Source organism: Salmo salar, chromosome ssa10 (assembly GCF_905237065.1).
Source record: "Salmo salar chromosome ssa10, Ssal_v3.1, whole genome shotgun sequence".
In the NCBI taxonomy this organism is placed as follows: Eukaryota; Metazoa; Chordata; class Actinopteri; order Salmoniformes; family Salmonidae; genus Salmo; species Salmo salar.
Genome location: NC_059451.1, coordinates 21,618,723 through 21,636,729, shown reverse-complemented (window position 1 = coordinate 21,636,729; position 18,007 = coordinate 21,618,723). Strand labels below are relative to the sequence as shown.

Sequence of the window (18,007 nt, the reverse complement as noted above, 5' to 3'; positions counted from 1 at the left end):
AACATCAGCAGGAGTTGAGCCCAGGCAAAATGACAATACATTTTTTATTTTTCTAGGCAGGCGGTGTAAGACAAATCCTTTCTAATAGGAACCTGTGGGGCTGCAGGGAGGGGAGCGTGGTCGATACAGAGGGACAGACAGTCAGGGGGCTTTGATGATCCCCTATCTCTGTCTCCCTCCAAATGAAAAGGCAGGAGAGAGAGAGAGAGAGAGAGAGAGAGAGAGAGAGAGAGAGAGAGTGAGAGAGTGAGAGAGAGAGAGTGAGAGAGAGAGAGAGAGAGAGAGAGAGAGAGAGAGTAATAAAGAAAGAGAGAAGCCTTGGGGGATTGAGCCAGGCTAAGTTTCTATTAGGGCTATCTACATAACACCTAAGATGTCCCTCTTTCTGATGTGACAGGCAGCCAGATTATCTCACATTAGGGAAAACAACAAAGCTGTGTGCTGTTCTGTATCGCTGGGAGGACAGCGCTGCATGGAAGATTTATCTATCTGTGGCACGGCTAGGGAACAAGGGCATTCAAAAACAGACTGGAAATTTACATTTATATAAATACAAGTCTGTTACGTTTGGTTTTGCCTTAGAACACATTTTAGTCAATACAGTATTATTGAGGGAGCTAATTTACCTTAAACGACGAGTCTCAAATAGCCTCCTTTCCCTATTAATAACCGGCCATTGGCACACATTTCAGCAAATAAAGGCCGGTTTCAAATAAACAAGGGGTCTAAATGAATTGTTTACGAGGTTACCATGGACACAGCTGAAGCCGAAATCGGGAGTGCATGATAGGCAGCCTAGTATGTAAATCTGCAATGGATTTGTTATTATAATGTTTATACTGGTCATACTTGTCACAGGTAGTCTTTTTAACTTTTTATTAAGAAAAAGCTGTGTGCATTAAGGAAATAGAGGCCTGGCTCAAATATTAGCTAGTGCAATTTTGACCCATCCTGTGCTGATTTCATAAGGACAAACAAAACTATACATCCCATTGCTAATACACAGTGCATTGCCCAGTGTGCATGATAAACACAATCATCCCTAGAGTCATGCAATGTTCCTGAGATTTTAAACAACACCACAAACATCAAATTAAACCCCCTCCATCTCCCACCATGCATTGTGTCTGTAATAACCTCCAACCACTGCAAACATCATTCACCAGTCACTGTTTGAAGCTATCACACAATTGCAAAATAAATTATGTTCTATCTGTGTGAATGACACTGGGAGCGTCTGTGTTTGGTTTGACTAATAGTTTCCAGCGACAGAGAGGGATGGAATCTCTTAGTGTCAGCATCTGAATTTGAGGTGTGTGAGCAAAGTGGATATCCACTCGTTTCTCATAGGTGTATGGGCTGTCCCTGCTAAGAGCACTGTGATGGGAGGAAAAATGTGTGTGTGTGTGTGTGTGTGTGTGTGTGTGTGTGTGTGTGTGTGTGTGTGTGCGCGCACGTGCGTGTGTGTTTATTACTGTCACCAGAGAGACGTTTTCACACCGGCCAGTCAGCCAGCCAGCCCTCTCCCTCTTTTAGTTAAACCGAAGCCTTTCTGGCCAACAGGATGAGAGTCATTAAGCTCAGGTGAATCGAATTAAGATCATAGAACAGCTTTAAATGGCTTAGTATGGCCTAAGAACAGACACTGGACTCGCATAGGGCTGTAGGGTGGCCAAGGGTGGGGGGAGAGGGCACCAATAGATAACTTTCCTCTTAAGAAACTAAAAATGGCTGCTCCCACCTTGAGCCAAAATGGGCCCAAGTCTTTCTTTCATGAAATTAACAGACAGCTTCCGATTGAGGAGAATTGCAACATCATGTGCTCTGAATGGGAACAACTATTATAATGTCGTCTTCAAGAATAAATGTCGCTTGTCTGGGTACTGCTGAAATCATGTCTGGTGCAACAAATTAGTCATCCTCAATAATTGTCCAAAAGCAATTTTAGACAGATTTTAAATACTGTAGCAAACCGTGTACTGTGGGAAGGTGAAAAATAAAACCGGGAGAAAGGTATCTGCGTCTTAAGATTGCAAAGCCTTGTTGAAAGTGTTAGCTTCAGCATTCTCCAGCCCACGCGCTCCCACGTCAAAGCTATATATTTAGAAGGGGAGGCTTTTTTCTCTCTGTGTGCCATGGTGCGAGAGGTGCACGGGGGCTCTGAAATGTTTGTCTTTGTTCTCCTCCCTGAGTTTTTTTCGCGTGGGCGTTTAAAGTTTCAAGAACCACCTCGGGACTGCATTTCAACAGATGGAGGTTTAACTAAAGTGTTCACATCCAAATCAGAGCTGTACTTTTGTAGCCTGGTGTTTGTTTGTGTATTTGTTTTTTCGACAGCGTTGAGGGTGCACTTTCACATACCTACCAAGGGCCTGTCATATCAAGCCATTTCATAAGTTGAAATGTCTTAAACAGTAGGTGTGACCTAATCGAATCAGAAGAATCCAGTAACTAGTCCTTTCGCTGTCAGTTGACTATGGCAATAGTCTTGGTTAAACCACTTTAATATCTTTGTTGAACAAATCCCAAATTGTGTTGAACGACACAGTAGCTGTCCATGGTGCTGAATTACTGTGAGGGCAGAAAGCAGCAGTGGTAGGCCTGCTGTTCCACAGCGTGCATCTATGTCACTGTCCGTGGTGCTGAAACATTGAGGCTGTCTGTCATGACACCACAGTAGTCAAACAGGCTTCTGTGTTCTTTTTCTCTGCGACTTGAGGACTGTCCAGAGCCGATTGGAATGACATGTCTGGTGGGAATGACATGTCACCGATACGCTTCGGTCTCCGATTCAAATGTTTAAGATAGGACTGCAAACCCCAAACCAATCCAAATATAGCATGCATCGGTCAGAAAATCGATTCAAACGTTGTGTTGTTTCTCATATTACTTTATACCTTCCGAAAATACCTCATAATTTCTGACAACTGATGAGGCCTCCTTCAGTGTCGAACTAAGCATGTAACTGTGTTGACAGTTATTGCTCTACAAGTAATTTTGCATGCCAAACAACCCTATGGCATATTTACATTTACATTACATTTAAGTCATTTAGCAGACGCTCTTATCCAGAGCGACTTACAAAATGGTGCATTCACCTTATGATATCCAGTGGAACAACCACTTTACAATAGTGCATCTAAATATTTTAAGGGGGGGGTTAGAAGGATTACTTTATCCTATCCTAGGTATTCCTTAAAGAGGTGGGGTTTCAGGTGTCTCCGGAAGGTGGTGATTGACGCCGCTGTCCTGGCGTCGTGAGGGAGCTTGTTCCACCATTGGGGTGCCAGAGCAGCGAACAGTTTTGACTGGGCTGAGCGGGAACTGTGCTTCCTCAGAGGTAGGGGGGCCAGCAGGCCAGTGGTGGATGAACGCAGTGCCCTTGTTTGGGTGTAGGGCCTGATCAGAGCCTGAAGGTATGGAGGTGCCTTTCCCTTCACAGCTCCGTAGGCAATCACCATGGTCTTGTAGCGGATGCGAGCTTCAACTGGAAGCCAGTGGAGAGAGCGGAGGAGCGGGGTGACGTGAGAGAACTTGGGAAGGTTGAACACCAGACGGGCTGCGGCGTTCTGGATGAGTTGTAGGGGTTTAATGGCACAGGCAGGGAGCCCAGCCAACAGCGAGTTGCAGTAATCCAGACGGGAGATGACAAGTGCCTGGATTAGGACCTGCGCCGCTTCCTGTGTGAGGCAGGGTCGTACTCTGCGAATGTTGTAGAGCATGAACCTACAGGATCGGGTCACCGCCTTGATTTTAGTGGAGAACGACAGGGTGTTGTCCAGGATCACGCCAAGGTTCTTAGCACTCTGGGAGGAGGACACAAGGGAGTTGTCAACCGTGATGGCGAGATCATGGAACGGGCAGTCCTTCCCCGGGAGGAAGAGCAGCTCCGTCTTGCCGAGGTTCAGCTTGAGCTGGTGATCCGTCATCCACACTGATATGTCTGACAGACATGCAGAGATGCGATTCGCCGCCTGGTTATCAGAAGGGGGAAAGGAGAAGATTAATTGTGTGTCGTCTGCATAGCAATGATAGGAGAGACCATGTGAGGATATGACAGAGCCAAGTGACTTGGTGTATAGCGAGAATAGGAGAGGGCCTAGAACAGAGCCCTGGGGGACACCAGTGGTGAGAGCGCATGGTGCGGAGACAGATTCTCGCCACGCCACCTGGTAGGAGCGACCTGTCAGGTAGGACGCAATCCAAGCGTGGGCCGCGCCGGAGATGCCCAACTCGGAGAGGGTGGAGAGGAGGATCTGATGGTTCACAGTATCAAAGGCAGCAGATAGGTCTAGAAGTATGAGAGCAGAGGAGAGAGAGTTAGCTTTAGCAGTGCGGAGAGCCTCCGTGACACAGAGAAGAGCAGTCTCAGTTGAATGCCCAGTCTTGAAACCTGACTGATTAGGATCAAGAAGGTCATTCTGAGAGAGATAGCAGGAGAGCTGGCCAAGGACGGCACGTTCAAGAGTTTTGGAGAGAAAAGAAAGAAGGGATACTGGTCTGTAGTTGTTGACATCGGAGGGATCGAGTGTAGGTTTTTTTCAGAAGGGGTGCAACTCTCGCTCTCTTGAAGACGGAAGGGACGTAGCCAGCGGTCAAGGATGAGTTGATGAGCGAGGTGAGGAAGGGGAGAAGGTCTCCGGAAATGGTCTGGAGAAGAGAGGAGGGGATAGGGTCAAGTGGGCAGGTTGTTGGGCGGCCGGCCGTCACAAGACGCGAGATTTCATCTGGAGAGAGAGGGGAGAAAGAGGTCAAAGCACAGGGTAGGGCAGTGTGAGCAGGACCAGCGGTGTCGTTTGACTTAGCAAACGAGGATCGGATATCGTCAACCTTCTTTTCAAAATGGTTGACGAAGTCATCCGCAGAGAGGGAGGAGGGGGGGGGAGGGGGAGGAGGATTCAGGAGGGAGGAGAAGGTAGCAAAGAGCTTCCTAGGGTTAGAGGCAGATGCTTGGAATTTAGAGTGGTAGAAAGTGGCTTTAGCAGCAGAGACAGAAGAGGAGAATGTAGAGAGGAGTGAGTGAAAGGATGCCAGGTCCGCAGGGAGGCAAGTTTTCCTCCATTTCCGCTCGGCTGCCCGGAGCCCTGTTCTGTGAGCTCGTAGTGAGTCGTCGAGCCACGGAGCAGGAGGGGAGGACCGAGCCGGCCTGGAGGATAGGGGACAGAGAAAATCAAAGGATGCAGAAAGGGAGGAGAGGAGGGTTGAGGAGGCAGAATCAGGAGATAGGTTGGAGAAGGTTTGAGCAGAGGGAAGAGATGATAGGATGGAAGAGGAGAGAGTAGCGGGAGAGAGAGAGCGAAGGTTGGGACGGCGCAATACCATCCGAGTAGGGGCAGAGTGAGAAGTGTTGGATGAGAGCAAGAGGGAAAAGGATACAAGGTAGTGGTCGGAGATTTGGAGGGGAGTTGCAATGAGATTAGTGGAAGAACAGCATCTAGTAAAGATGAGGTCAAGCGTATTGCCTGCCTTGTGAGTAGGGGGGGAAGGTGAGAGGGTGAGGTCAAAAGAGGAGAGGAGTGGAAAGAAGGAGGCAGAGAGGAATGAGTCAAAGGTAGACGTGGGGAGGTTAAAGTCTCCCAGAAGTGTAAGAGGTGAGCCATCCTCACGAAAGGAACTTATCAAGGCGTCAAGCTCATTGATGAACTCTCCAAGGGAACTTGGAGGGCGATAAATGATAAGGATGTTAAGCTTGAAAGGGCTGGTAACTGTGACAGCATGGAATTCAAATGAGGAGATAGACAGATGGGTCAGGGGAGAAAGAGAGAATGTCCACTTGGGAGAGATGAGGATTCCAGTGCCACCACCCCGCTGGCTCGATGCTCTAGGGGTATGCGAGAACACGTGGGCAGACGAAGAGAGAGCAGTAGGAGTAGCAGTGTTATCTGTGGTAATCCATGTTTCCGTCAGCGCCAGGAAGTCTAGGGACTGGAGGGTAGCATAGGCTGAGATGAACTCAGCCTTGTTGGCTGCAGACCGGCAGTTCCAGAGGCTGCCGGAGACCTGGAACTCCACGTGGGTCGTGCGCGCTGGGACCACCAGGTTGGAGTGGCAGCGGCCACGCGGTGTGAAGCGTTTGTATGGCCTGTGCAGAGAGGAGAGAACAGGGATAGACAGACACATAGTTGACAAGCTACAGAAGTGTTGTTTCTTGTATTATTGTCTCCTGTGTCTTTAGAGATAGCATATCAGTAGCCTAGTCAACTGCGCGCTGTGCTCAGATTCGCGTGCTGACCAACGTGAGGTAGGCAGCCTGTTCCTGATCTAGCACATCTGCGCGGTACCTTCAGCATTCAAATGCTAAAATGGCTTGCGCGATATTAGGCTTTATTAGTTGAGTGACAACCTGTGTAATTTCCTAGGTTATTGTTATTTATGCTTGAAAATGTATTTTACCGGAATAAAAGTAAGCTACCAGAGATACAACTCACATCTGCCAATACCTGCTTAACGTTGATTTAGATTGTTCAGGTTTACCATCAGCAATAGTTTTGCTTTAAAAAATTGGTGTATATGGTCAGTTTTTGATATACAGGGTAAAGTTGATCATTTCATAACGAGGAATCACTTTTGCGAGGCGCACTGCACAGCCAAAGCGGGAGGAGAAAAGAAGCTCACTAAAAACAGTCAAAACCATTGGATTTTGAGATGGGCTATGTCATAGCTAATTTGTAAACGATACATATGGTCAAGAATTCAATAAATGTCGTCAATTGAGTAAAATGCTTTTGAGTATAGGAGTAAAATTCCTGCCTTAGATGTTTTGTTGTTGTATTATCTGTCAGTGGAGTATTGCATTATATACACTCTTAGAAAAAAAGGTTCCATATAGAACCAAAAAGGGTTCTATCCTAAAAGTTTATGTAGAACCCTTTTATAAGGATTTGATCATAACCCTAGGGGTTCTTCTTAACTGAACCAAAATTGGCTCCATATAGAACGCTGTATGGTGCCATTTATTCATTATGGCTACTACCAATAAATAGTCATATTCAGTGGTGTAAAAATACTTTGAAATACTACATAAGTAATTTTCTGGGGAATCTGTACTTCACTTTACTATTTATATTTGTGACTACTTTTACTTCACTAGATTCCTAAAGAAAATAATGTACTTTTTACTCCATACATTTTCCCTGACACCCAAAAGTACTCGTTACTTTTTGACAGGAATATGGTCCAATTCATACTTATCAAGAGAACATCCCTGATCATCCCTACTGCATCTGATCTGGTGGACTCACTAAACACAAATGCTTAGTTTGTAAATGATGTCTGAGTGATGGAGGTGCTCCTGGCTATCCTTAAATTTAAAAAAAAAAGAAAATGGTGCCATATGTTTTGTTAATGTAAGGAATTTGAAATTATTTATAGTTTTACTTTTGATACTTAAGTACATTTTAGCAATTCCATTTACTTTTGATACTTACGTATATTTAAAACCAAATACTTTAAGAGTTCTACTCAAGTAGTATTTTACTGGGTGACATTCACTTTTACTTGACTCCTTTTATATGAAGGTATCTTTACTTTTACTCAAGTATGACAATTGAGTACTTTTTCTACCACTGATAATATTTCTAGCTGAGAATATAATATAATAAACAATTAAATAACAAAAGAATACCAGCATAGTTTTCTGATTTTATTGTCATTATGCAAGCATAGTTAAAAAATATGCACTGGTGGCCAGGGAGGCATCTCTTTGTTTGAATGATGGCCCACTTCAATCTTGGTACCAACTCTGGTGGACTTTATTATGGTACAGTAGGCTACAGTATGGGTTGTTGCCTGGCTGGTTCCCGAGAAGATGAAGAAAGGAACAAAAACATGTTAATCTTCAGTAATAAACATGAGTTCATCTGCCAAAATGAAGACAAAATGCTATGCAGACATAATTATTATGATGTAGAAGAACAATTTACATGCAGTTGTTGTTGTTGTCATCATCAGCAGCTGAAAGATAGTTGGTTTACTGCCAGACTGCGCAAAACATACTGTAGATAGTGTGTTAAAAGTCAAGTAATGATTAACTATTGAATCACCAAAACGTATTATAAATAATTGATTATGAATCATTTTGATTCGTACCTCCTCTCAGTCAGCCCATTGCCCATCACGTGCATTCAACAGAGGTCAGCAACAGTATTTGAATGGCTTCATTAAAAATAATCCACACTGAAATAAAAGTAACAATTAGCCAATTGCCACTGTCAGGCTGGCTCTGTAGCTCTATTTGGCATATTCAATAAGACCAATTTATGTTATGTGTAAGAGTTAGTCTAGAATTCTGAAATAACCTTATCTAGCTAGCCTATAGTTTATCATATCACTTTGGCTTCATATATTTGAATTAAATCAACTTTGCTTACCTTAATAAACAAACAAATAATGTGCTTATTTGTAGGTTATTTACATGTTCAACCACCGGCCTCTCGCGTCGTATGCTGGAATGGCTACCTAATTCTACATCTAGCTACGGTGTTTTGAGGTTGTAGAATCAGTATTTATAAAAATTGAAACGTGTACGACAATTAGGTAGCTAGCTAGCTTAATGCATGCTGGCTGAACCGGTATCAAATCAATCCATGTGAAACGAAAGGGATGCTAACAACGCCAGTTCAGACACCCAATGCTGAATACTCTCTCTAGCTAGCTAGTGTAGTGAAATTCTAGCTAATAGTACAAATGAGCTTTTATGATAAGGCAGTTTCTGTTCTGCCGTGATTCGTGCGCGGATTTGACATTGCATTAAAGCTGTGTGCATCACGTTGGTCAAATGTTACAAAGTAGTGAGGCAGAGTCGCCAACTAAGTGTCAAAGTCAGATACCTGCTGGTTTCTAAGAACAGTCCCTTGACTTACAACTTCATCAACAAGCTGGCAAACTAACTACCATAATGGCCATTCAAACAAGCTAGCACTAGGCTGCTAACTAGAGCAATTTAGCTGAAAAAGCAGATAGTTAGCTGTCATTTCAGAGTTTGACGTGACTGTTAGCTTTTGTTAGCTGTTGTTGGCTAAAGTCCACATTACACTCTGGGATAGGACCCTCACGGTTCTTTGCCGTCACTGGGTTTATATATAGAACGTTTTTTTTAGTAAAGGGTTATTTAATCTCCTCCCAAAAAACAAGATGTTCTATATAGAACCCCAAATAACTTTTTTTTCTAAGTGTCGGCTACCTTTACATTGGAACTGTGCGAAAAAGTTCTAGCTAAGCCAACGCCAAAAATATGTAGCCTTGCTATGTTTACAGGAAGCAGTTCAGCCTATATTGTATTTTTGTTAATTCATGAGAGATAAGTTAATGCATCATCTCACCCTTTACACAAAAAAAACAAATGTGGGGAACGCCTCGCATCGTATCCATATATTGTTTTTATTTATGCACAGGACAAAATACTTCTAAGAGAGTGCACTCTCACACACTAACTTCCCCCCCTATCATTCTCCCTCCCTCTCTTTTCCATATTTCTCTCTCTGTCTCTCTCCTGTCCCCATCAAAGCCATTTTTCTCCTCGCTCAGCGGCGGCTGTGCTTCTCTCGGGATTGTGAGCGCTCAAGCGCTGCAGGCATCCCCGAAGCCAGTGCGTAGCCTACAAACACTCCCTGCACGACCAGACAGGCCCCTTTATATTAGCGCCCGTGAAATATAGTACACCCACCCAATATCTGGGTTATACAGCGATGGGGGAAACAAAAGCCCCGTTTCCAGCATATTGGAAGCTGTAATGCGCTGACAACCTGTTGATATTACACCACTGCACCTTTAAGGTTTCTCTCTCTGCTCCTCCGACACATATGAGCTCTCATTATTTAATTTTGCAACCCAAAAGGTTGTGTACAGTGAGGATGGGCCTCAAATGCGTATTCATAAAACAAACAAATAGGTTACTGTTATGATAATAAACATTCTTATTCATAGCTAAAACTAGTCCTAATGTAATCAAGCTAACTGCTCAGCTATAATGAAGAATGTTAATGAGAAATCTTCCCTAATATTATCCTGTAGCCTTCTATTCTCTCTAGAGGACAGAACAGTGGAGAGATGACGAAAATACTGGCCCAGAACTCACCGATACATCCATCTGCTCTGCCTTTCTTCACATTTCAATGCATTTCTGGGGCGCTAGTCCATTATTAACAGTTGAAAACAGCCTGAGCTTTCCAATAAACTCTCATTATTAACATTTCTACAACTAATACATAAAAAGGATTTTAATCCCCTTCACCTTTCTCCCCCTAGACCACATTCCGTGTTTGTAGCCTACTATCCGATGAAATGAACATAGGTAACCTATGATAATTCAACTGGAATACAAACAGCAGGGTTCATTTATTAATAAACATGATGCTAGTCTGTACGTCATTTTCAGAGGTCCTCATTAAAAACGATGTGCATAAATGGAGCAGATAAAAAAAGATAAAAATGCGGATTATGATATGAAATAACCGTTTTGGTTTCCAATTAAGCTTATGCTTTATAATTAGCCGAAAGGGTTTCTTGCCTTAATTCTCCCCTCCCCTTCACTTCTTATACAACCACTTTTCACAATCTGCCACGTTGCCAGAGAAATTAGATCACTGTCGCCTGCGCATTCACGTGGAAAGCCCCATATTCCTGCGCGTTCTAATACAGAGAGACAGCTCTGTCATCTTGGGTCCTGCCCTGGTCCTGACAAACAGATCCCTACCGTATTTGTTGTTAGCCTACATTCCAGAGTACAGTGGCAAAAACGTCACCACCTATTGTTAGAATAGATTCCTAAAAATGTCTAGGAAGTGATGGGCACAAACACCACCAAAAAGATGTTGCCCACAAATTGTGCAATTTTATTGGGAGCAACTAATAGTTTCATGCTCTTGTGTATTACACAAGTAGTAGTACCATTGATAAATAATTTATTTCAGTCACTCACTGCACTGTCAGCCTCCTTTATCATTTTACAAATATATGCATACATTAGGCCTACATGACATTACATGACTGCATTAAATGCCATCTTTTCACTAGACAGTGTTACTGTTCAATCCATTGAATATAATTGCATTGAGTCACAATGGAAACTAAGTGAGATAGTCATGGATAGTATAGTTCAGGCAGAAGCTGTGTACCTGCTCAGTGGGCTGTATTATATAGAGAACCCTGTCCCTCTCTAACCCTCTCTAGCCAGAGACCGAGATCATAGCTAACGGTCATATTTGACTCCTCTCTGATATACCTGCTCAGTTGCCTTGAGAAGAGAGACTAGATTGTTTGTTTTGCCAAGCCCTCTTTCATTTCGCAGGGGGCAGGGACACCATTAATATTGTCTTGCCATACATCTTATACACTGGTAATGCAGGCATCGCCTCAAGATGAAAATAAATAGTGCATTACCATCACCCTGCCTGATGACACATGGAGCTTGCTGTGGCTGCTCTGAATAGCCTTGACGCAGGCAGGGGGAGAGGAGGGGAGAGAAGAGGAGGATAGTATAGGACACCGTCTTCCACAGGAGGACACAGAGACTAATGCATTTGTGCAGGCCCTATTGACATCCTATCCTACAGTATGTTTGCAGAAGTATTACCAGAGGATAATGTCAGCTCTGTCTTATTGCAGTATATGAGTGGTGTGACACTGGTGTTAGATCCTGGGATAGCTGACTAGGGCTTGATAGGATGATAGGATGAAAGAGTACAGCGGTAGGCAGTGTTTGAGCAGCCTCACAAGGAATTTCAATTAGGTGGTTACTATGTACATTAAACCTACCAAACTTCATTCAAACCTTCTTTTCTTTCTCATAGCTTTCAGATGGAGAAAATCTCCTATCATGTATTATTATTATGTTCGTTTTCATTTCACTCACCCTGTTGGAGAATGACTGACAGCTTAATCAGAATGAATAGGCCACATGCACCGTCCTGACTCTCTTCTTTCTTTCCCTGCGTTTATGTTTTATTCATCTGTAATGTTGTAATGCAAAATTGATATTAGTGAATAATACATTGATGCTGTATAGGTCAGATGGATTCCCATTTAATTGGTGAGTATTTAGTGTGTAATTGTAATGTAGAGAACAACTGAAGAAAGAAGGGAGACGCCATACATGTTTACTTTTCCTGCTACACATCATCTCTTAAAAACGCCTTTTTACATTTACATTTACGTCATTTAGCAGACGCTCTTATCCAGAGCGACTTACAAATTGGTGGATTCACCTTATGATATCCAGTGGAACAACCACTTACAATAGTGCATCTATATATTTTTTTTTTTTGGGGGGGGGGGGTTAGAAGGATTGCTTTATCGTATCCCAGGTATTCCTTAAAGAGGTGGGGTTTCAGGTGACTACGGAAGGTGGTGATTGACTCCGCTGTCCTGGCGTCGTGAGGGAGCTTTAACACACACACACACACACACACACACACACACACACACACACACACACACACACACACACACACACACACACACACACACACACACACACACACACACACACACACACACACACACACCGTGGCGGTCGGTGCCGTTTAAGATCAGGGTGGCCTTATTTCTATTACAGTTTATTGGATGACTGTCATTCATATTGCATTCACCCATTTCAATGTATTATTGATAGGTCTTGGCTACTACATGCTACTCACATTTTCCCTATATCCATCAAGAGGTTGCTACAACCTAGACAACAAATTAAAGTTTACAATGTGGGTGCACAGGTCGAGAGAAAATGTGGAGTAATCAAGGTGACAGCCAGTGACACATTCAATATCGCCTTGCACACTATTGCCTGCATCTAGCTGATCTAGTGTGTACTCATTAGTCCAAACAGTTGCAAACAAGAGTTTCTATTTGACAAATACAGGTATGTTTATCCCCTTTTCATTCTGTTTGCTTCCGTTTAATAAACGTTTTTCAACAGAATCGGTGGAATGAATACACCCCTGATCACCCTCTAACACGGTTCACTTTCATAGCAGCCACATACAAACAGCATGATCCCTTTGCTTGTTGTATAATTCCTTCTTGCATCTATGCACTCTCCTCTCACCTTTTCCTTTTGCTTGTGGACTTCATTGCACAACACAGCAGCTGTCTGTGACCAGGAGACAAAACCTTTCCAAGCCAAACCTTCATACCATAACTGCTAACCGCTTCACACAGCCTACATCGTTGTGTCACCATATTAGCTAACATCATAGTCAACATAGCTACTAGAACTAACACGTTAGTAAACCCGCAACAATCACGCAGTACAGTGTACAGCAAGCAGTTTAGCAGTTCGCCGGGTGGGCCACGGTGGCAATAAATTAATAAAACCTAAAGCTTACCTTGACTTGGAAGAGTTCCAGTGTTGGATAGCCATAGCCAGCTAGCAAAGATAGCATCTCTCTTTGTTTGAGCTGGGTGTTTGACTAGGCTAAACTAGCTAGCTGGATTCGCTAGCTAAGTAAGTGAAAGTTAAAAAAATACAACAAAATATAGCTCTCTCTCTCTTGCTTCTTAATTTTTTAAAGAAATGCATTTGTTAAAAACTGTTCAACTGTTGTCTTTCTCTCTCTTTGAGTTAACTACTCACCACATTTTATGCACTGCAGTGCTAGCTAGCTGTAATTTATGCTTTCAGTACTAGAACCATTCTCTGATCCTTAGATTGGGTGGATAACATGTCAGTTCATGCTGCAAGAGCTCTGATAGGTTAGAGGACGTCCTCCGGAAGTTGTCATAATAATTGTATAAGCCTATGTAAAGGGGTGAAAACCATGACGCGCCTAGCTTTTTTATTGAAGTCAATGTACCCAGAGGAGGACGGAAACTAGCTGTCCTCCGGCTACACCATGGTGCTACCCCAGAGAGTGCTGTTGAGGCTACTGTAGACAGAGTGTTTTAATCAATGATTTCGTGATATTAATATATTTAATATAGTTTTATTTTCAGGAAATTCACTGAGGAGGATGGTCCTTCCCTTCCTCCTCTGAAGAGCCTCCACTGACACACACACAAACACACACACAAACACACACACACAAGCTTTATGCCTCCCTCCGGAATGAAAGAAAGAATAGAGAAATTTGTAATTTTCTACATGTCTATTGTATAGAACTAAACAGCCCTCTTATATTGAATATCTAAATGGGAAATCAGCAGTTGAAACAATAACAAAGCACCCACCCCACCTCTGTTTTCATAAATAGCTGAGGAAGCTGAGGAATGGGGCTGGAGAGATGTAACCACTCTTAAATTCATAGACAGAGCAATGGATGCAAGGACTGACCATCCATGACATCAAGATTATAGTTTTCAAAAAATGTTAAGGCTATGTAGGAAGACAGGTTTAAACGTTCAAACACTTTCGGCCCTTGCGTCCCTGGCAACAGCTTCGGTCCCACCCACAAAGGGTAAAGAAAAAGTGAATCTCTCATTGAAATGCATTCATTTTGGTGCTGCGTTAAATGGCTTCAAATATATATTTTAATATAATCACATTCTATTTATAACCAAGTTAATGCCTGACTTGTAATGAGCAAGTCATCAAGTGGAATTAAAAAAAATAAGTCACTTTTATCACTTATTTCAAGCTATGAAGCCAAGGTGCAAAAATGCCAATTCAATACAGGCCAGAAAAGCTGCATGCTATGCGGGTGTCCTGTGCTACTGTAAAAAGGCATGAAATTGACTGCTAGGTACTACTAATAGTAGCTAATCTCTTTGAGTCGTCAAGCGGCTGTGCTAGCTAGCTGTTGAGCATTTTGAACATGACAGCTTCTAGCAACCCAAAGACCGCAAGCTAGCTAGCTATTTTCCAATTAGACATTTGTTTCATAACCCATCTAGCTAAGGTTGCAAGCTAACTTAATCTAGCATTTCCAACCTGCCTAGCTGCCCATCCAACCAGCTAGCAATGGACAGCTAGCTAGCTAAATATTTATAGTACAGACCAGACGTTCTTCAAGTCGCTGGATATTAGTAGTGCTGTAGTAAATTATATATTTTACATCCAGTTAAGATGGTATAAATATGATTTAAACCTACAAATATAGCATGTTAATTTCAAACAAAACTCACTTAAGTGAATGGGGTATCCAACGTTCTGAAGCTTTCTTTACCTTTCATGGTCGTTGCTAAGCTAAACAATGGGCCTCACCTCACTGTTTACAAACGATGGAGTAAAATATGCTTACATTTTGTATTGTGATTGGGTACGACATTTCAACTAAGCTCATTTATTCTTCAAGAATCAATGGGTATATCTCATGAAGTAAAGAAATGTATGTAGCAATCACAAATTGCCCCTTAATGTTGTGAAAACCTGAAAAACTGTTCTAACATTAAAAATACCATCATGTTATGGCTATGATGCCATTTATACATTTTGTTAATCAATGATTAAGTTATATCAAGTGACCTCAGTACGTAGATCCATGCATTGTATAGATTTCATACAGAGCTCACTAGCTCCCCATAACCTGACTGAATGCATAGCATCTGACCTATGATCAGAATGTAATAATATGTAAAAAAATAATGATCAATAACGCAAAAAACAAAGGTGAGTAGGGCTTAGTTGCTGATATTCCTATAACAATGGAGCAAGAAAGACCTGTGTGATGACGCAAGCTGCTCTACAGTATATCTCACTGCCGGTTCCTCCACAGCGTTGATGTTTGTCTCACAGTATCATCATCTGCCATTTTGTTGTCTTGCCATCCAGCCCTCTCCCTGATCATGTGACCCAGCAGCTCCACCCTTGTAGGATGTGTAGTGAAGTTATCATCCTGTGAACCTCTTTCCCTGGAGTCATGGGGGGAAACACGAGACTGAAACATCTCAACAACCTCAAAACGTCGTCAAAACTTGTGTATTTGTCAGGTTGACCTGGATTTACTCAGACTTCCAAACAGCTCAAGTCCCATTCATCCAACAAAACTGTATTTATGAACCCATAGAAAAAGAAGAAACCAGGTAGAATGAACGAAGGGGGAAATATTCTGTTCTGCTTGAGACTCTCATTCGGTGGATTTGCCTGGAAGCCCTCTCGTCAAATGTGATGAAGAGCTGAAGTAAGTCGCTGTAACGAACCAGACGCCAATGTTTAAAGCAGACGTCTAGTGGAGGTGCCGCTTGAATTTTAATCAGCCCCCCCCCCACACACATTTCCCCCTCTTCCACGACAAACCCACACGGACAGAGCAGAAAACACAAGGAATATCGCAGAACACCCCTCCCTCCCTTCTCCTACTCTGTTCCCCCTTAGCCTCCAACCCTCCAATCCCCACTCCCATCCCTATCCCAATCCTCGGCCACGGTGCGAACCGAGGTTTATTTCCCTGGTGGAAATATTGGCCTGTCAGAGGCAGATCAATTGCCAGTTTCCGGGGCACTTCATGGTTGCTCTAATTATAATCCGGTGCAGCTGGCGCAGGCCCACGTAGCTGTGGGGCAGTCATTGTAATAGTGGCATCACTGGGCGATGGATCGACTGGAGCGCGGGCCAAAGCCTTGCAGTCACTCCTAACTCTCCATGCAGTGGAGAGGCTTTACTCTGGCAGCAGGCACAGGGGCCAGAGTGTCTTATCTGCCTCCTCCATGCGGTTGGCCTGGGCCTGGGCCGGCATGTGCTCGGTGCTGGGGGAGTGCATTACTGATTCTATCCCCAGCTAGCGCCACCGGCCCACTCCCCTCTTCTCTCTCCTCTCTCCTCTCGTCACAACAGGATCCAGGCTCTCTGCCATGCCATGCCTGCGTGTGGAGACCAAGACGGCTCCTATCCAGTATGCATGCTGCTGTACCTGGGAAGGCCCCGCAGTTCTGGAAGCTTTTGTTTGGAGCGTGCAGAGAGAGTGTGCTTCTCAGATGAGAGGTGTTGTCCACAGCATAGCAGGGAAACAACTTTGCCATAATTAACTTCTTGTACGTTCAGTATGGCCGAAATATGAGTTTAATTGGCCGTGAATATGGTGCAGTACAGACTTGGCGGACTGAAAGACAGAGTATACATGACAAATACATGCACAGGTTTTCTTTTCTTTGTTTAAATATTGCTGTAGTCTTCCTCGCCAATGGGAGTGTGAATACTGTGTTGCGATTGTGCTCCACCACCTCTCCTCACTGGTATTCTGTGATCCCATTTTGACAAGCTGGAGGAAGTGTGAGAGAAGAGTGTAAGGGAGGGGGTGAGAAAGAAGAGAGAGAGACAGAGAGAGGGAGGATGGTGAGAAAGAAAGGGAATGAAACAGAGAAGGAGCAGAGACAGGTGGCAGATACAGTAGGTGGGGGGGAGAAAGGGAGGGAGGGAATAAGAAATAAATGGGAGTTGAGATAGAAACAGCGAGAAAGAGAGAGACGTAAAGAAACAGAGTGAGAGGGAGGGGAAGAGAGAGGCGAGAGAGAGAGAAAGAGAGTGTACTGACAGTTTGGGCATACTGTACATACTTCAAGTTAACAGAGTTATATAAGCAGATGCTGCTGGGGTGCTCTGGGCCACGGCTGGAGATGAGTAGGTTCTCTATCACTGGAGTGAAGGAGGGAGGGGAGGGAAAGAGGGTGGGAGGGGAGGGGAAGAGGAAGGGAGGAGAGCCTCAGGGGCCTGGGGAGCTGGTGAGCAATGTTAATTTTGGTAGCTATTTTAGTTTTTAGTTTTAGTCACAGTCATTTTAGTCACATTTTAGTCAGTGCATTTTTTCCATTAAATAATGAATATCTACCTCTAACTTCCATCATGTGCACATTCAGACAGCCTTGTCCAACTAGTCTTACTATCCCCTCATCCCCCCATGTAGGTAGCCTACAGGTAAACAATTTAGGCATAGGCCACACAGCTCTTTTCTCCCAATCATAACCATGGGATGAGGGTACATAACAGTGATTCTCTTAAAAAAGGGAGAATCTGAGCTTTCCAAAAATACCATAATTATTACTGTACTCCTAATATTCAGCATATAGCATTAATATTTCCAATCTTAAAAAAGAAAATGCATTTGTCGACCGTGAGAGCATCAACACAGATTAATAACAGAGC

At 43.4% G+C, this 18,007-nt stretch overlaps 1 protein-coding gene and 1 long non-coding RNA gene across 13 annotated transcripts in view; one reads left to right on the top strand and one right to left on the bottom strand.

The window, feature by feature from the left end:
* LOC106613762 (CUGBP Elav-like family member 5) overlaps positions 1–18,007 on the top strand; it is a 237,124-nt gene that overhangs the window by 48,650 nt on the left and 170,467 nt on the right. The window lies entirely within an intron of this gene.
* On the bottom strand, positions 7,597–8,698 carry LOC106613764 (uncharacterized). Of its 2 annotated transcripts, none has more exons than XR_001330551.2 (4): positions 8,370–8,698; positions 8,089–8,175; positions 7,923–7,994; positions 7,597–7,792 (listed from the first exon to the last, which is right to left on the bottom strand). It is a non-coding gene; the product is annotated as an uncharacterized lncRNA (long non-coding RNA). The 2 variants fall into 2 exon arrangements; XR_001330552.2 differs by having other exon boundaries at positions 7,598–7,788.